We start from the raw sequence: 3,873 nt of genomic DNA on the forward strand, positions 1-3,873 counted from the left end.
TACAAGATGATGGTAACAAGAATGAAGGACCTCAAAATAATGAAAAGCCTCAAAAGTCATGGACTGGAAGTGTAGCAAGGAGTGGGGAATATATGTAATATAATATACATATTTAATATAATATATATATTTCATACATATAAATATATAAATGGGTATATAATATAGAAATATATTATTATATATAATATATGATCATATATAATAGCATATTAGTTACATATAATTATAATTAGATAATAATCTATAATAATATATATATATATATATATATATATATATATATATATATATATATATATATATATATATATATATATATATATATATGTAGATATTGTGAGGGTTGGGAGAGGATGATTGCTGTTCACTTGCCAAAGTGTGTGAGAATATGGAGGCCATTAGACCCTTTGGAATTCTTCCTCACTTTAATCTTCATCCCATCCACAGCTAGCTAGGAGTGCATATAAAAACCATCTTCCCTGGAGAAGTCATACCTTCAAGCACCAGACCTGTGTGGTACACCATACTAGAATGCTTGAAGATAGGAAAAATTTGATTCTTCCTCTGACAGAAATAAGTTTGTGCTAGGAAAACAGGTATAATTAGAGCTTTAAAAAAGTTTATGTTGAAATTTTGATTTATTATATCATCATAGTTATCCCAATTATTTGTTCCCCTACCCATTCCAGAGAGCCATTCTATATAATAGTATTTTTTTTTTTTTTTTTAGATAGGGAAAAAAATTAGCACAACTGATGAATATATTGAAAAAGTCCAAAAGCATGTGCAATATATAATGCCTATTGACTTCTACCTTCATGAATGATTGAATTAAGGATTCCTTCTCATAATCTACTTGATCTTTATAATTGTGTTATATGCATTTTTAATATTTTGGTGTGAGGAAGTTATTTCCTTTATGTTATTGTAGTCATTGTGCACATTGCTTTCTTGGTTCTGCTCACTAAATTGATCAGTTCATGTAGTTCTTTCCATGCTTTTCTATATTTGTCACATACATTATTTCCTATAGCATTACCATATATTATTTCATTTCTCTACCACAGTTTGGGTAGCTATTCCCCAAATGATAGCTATCTACCCTGTTTCCAATTCTTAGGTATCATTAAATGTGCTGCTATAAATTTTGGTGTTTTTCTTATTAATGACTTCCTCAGTGTATAATCCCAATAATGGAGACTGGTTCAAAGAATATAGACAATTTAATCACTTTTAATAATTCCAAATTGCTTTCTAAAATGGTTGTTGCCATTTTATAGCTCTCATACTTCATAAATTATCTCAAAAAAGAAAGTAGTCTTATCTTCTATAACAGATTTACTGTGTGTGGGAAGTGGGAAAAAACTTTGCAAGGGAGAAGGTTTAAGCAAATAGAAACAGGAAGAAAATGAATAGAAAGTCAAAGAAAGTAGGAGTCTGCAAAGATTTGGAATCTTGGAAAGAGGTGTTTTTATATTGATAAAAGGATGAGAGGGACAGTTAGGTGGTGCAGTGGATAGAGCACCAGCCCTGAAGTCAGGAAGACCTGAGTTCATATGTGGCCTCAGACACTTAACATTTCCTAACTGTGATCCTGGGCAAGTCACTTAACCCTAATTGCCTCAAAAAGGGAGAAAATAAAAAAAGAAGGAATAGAGAAACTTTTTGGAGAAGTAACTGTTAGCAGTTTCAGACACAATATTCTATCAAGTTATGGAAACCAAAGAAATAAATTTGCAGGACAGAATCATTTGAGTACAACATACTAAAATCCTGTCTTTGAAGGACCATTAGAAGGGTTTATAGAGCCTAGTGGGCTCCGAGAAAATGGGGATGGGAATGTGAGACTGCCACCATAATTAGAGGTTTCGGCTCTTGGTAAAATTGAGATTTTGAACGTATCATTAGTGATTTTAAGTCCAGATTTTATTTGGTTAAAGTTTCCCAAAATTAATTTGAAATGTGGTCTTATTTAAAATGAGATGTTCATCAAGACTATCAAAAGAATTAATGAAGAAAAAAAGCAAAGGAAGGTGACCTAGCAGTACCAGACCTAAAACGGTATTGTAAAGCAGCAGTCATCAAAACTATCTGGTACTGGCTCAGAAATAAGAGTGGTAAATCAGTGAAACAGATTAAGTACACAAGATATAATAAATAGTTATTATAAGAACCTACTATTTGGTAAACCCAAAGACTTCAGCTTTTTGAATAAGGACTCACTATTTGATAAAAATTGTTGGCTTTTTGTATGACAGAAACAAGGCATAATAGACTAGCATCTCAAACCCTATGCCAAGATAAGGTTGAAATAGGTAATTTAGGCATAAAGGGTGATATAAGCAAATTAGGAGAGTAAGGCATAGATTACCTGTCAGATCTTTGGAAATCTGACCCAACAAGATAAGAGAACATTATGAAATGCAAAATAGATAATTTTGATTACATTAATTTGAAAAGTTTTTGTGCAAAAACCAATGCAGCTAAGATTAGAATATGGAAATTAGAATATGGAAAACAATTTTTATAGCCAGTTTTTCTTATAAAGGCCTCATAGCTAAAATATAGAGAGAACTGAGTCATAAGAACAACCAAAAGCACAACTAAGGTTCTTCTTTCCTGCTATTGTACCCTGGTAACCAATTTTGTACCTCTTTGGAATCACCAGACTTTGACTACAGTTCATCTTTTTTTTGTTTGTTTGTTTTAGCTCTGGAAAAATAAGATTTCATAAATGTTGAGAGAAAGAGGAAATGATTTTCACCATGATTTCTTAAGGGATGTTTCCTAAATTTTATGTGGTAGAGTAGCATGTGGTGTGGAGCCTCATGGGATAATGTGGTATCTTTTTTTTTCAAACAAGATGATACTATTTAGATACTAAAAGAATTATCTGTATCCCATAAGAGCAGTTATCAAATAATTTTAGAAAAGTAAATATTGGTAATTTTTTTTTAATTCACACAATATAAATTTATTTGAAATTTGACAGTTCTTAAAAATTCTCTTATTAGGATGTATTGTGTGCACATACATACATATATATATATGTATTATTTAATGCCTTGGATCCTTTTCTCATGTTACACAATGAAGATTGTCAATTTACTCTAGTAATTGCTGGGCTTCAGTATAACATTTCATTTTAACACAACCCTCTTAAAAAAGTAGGATGAGTCTGTGTTTGCCAAAGTCCATGTCTGCTGAGGAATCTTAGTATGAATGTTTTATCTTCTCCTGTCATGACTACTGCAATTGATCATTTATGTTGTAACTTATAATTAAAAAAATAAAGCAAATCATGTCATTAGCTACCTTTTTTTTTTTTTTTTTTTAGTAACTGAATTCTTGGTAATCTAGAAATGAAAATGTGTTAGTAAAGTGTTCACAAGTCACAAGTGCAGTTCTAGAGATGGCAGCTGAGAGAACACTACCTTGCTAAATAGGCCCTCTTGGGTGTTATAGTTCACCATAGCACTCTGCCTTGTGATGTCTTTCCCCTTATTCCTCCCTCATGCCACATGGAGTCTCTCCTCTCAACCCCCATCACAGGTCATGGTATCTTTTTACTTAGAGCTAACTAACTCTTTTTAGGATATTAAACTCCTCTAAAAATGTAGTCTGCCAGCTAGGGGTTATGATCTAACCTCATGGGGTATTCCTTTTCTCCTTCTTGTGTCCATTAGAAAACTTTGCTTTTTCCATTATTAACTGTTAAAACCCCTTTCCTTGACAACTGTATGTTCTCCCAATTCTCTTTCATATTTACCACTCCTGATATCTATTGTACTTTTTCATTTTGTTTACAATCTCTTCTAAATAAACCTGTTTCCCCAAAGAGAATGGCCATTGTGAATTCTTCACATGACC

The sequence above is a fragment of the Sminthopsis crassicaudata genome, chromosome 2 (assembly GCF_048593235.1).
Source record: "Sminthopsis crassicaudata isolate SCR6 chromosome 2, ASM4859323v1, whole genome shotgun sequence".
Lineage (NCBI taxonomy): Eukaryota > Metazoa > Chordata > Mammalia > Dasyuromorphia > Dasyuridae > Sminthopsis > Sminthopsis crassicaudata.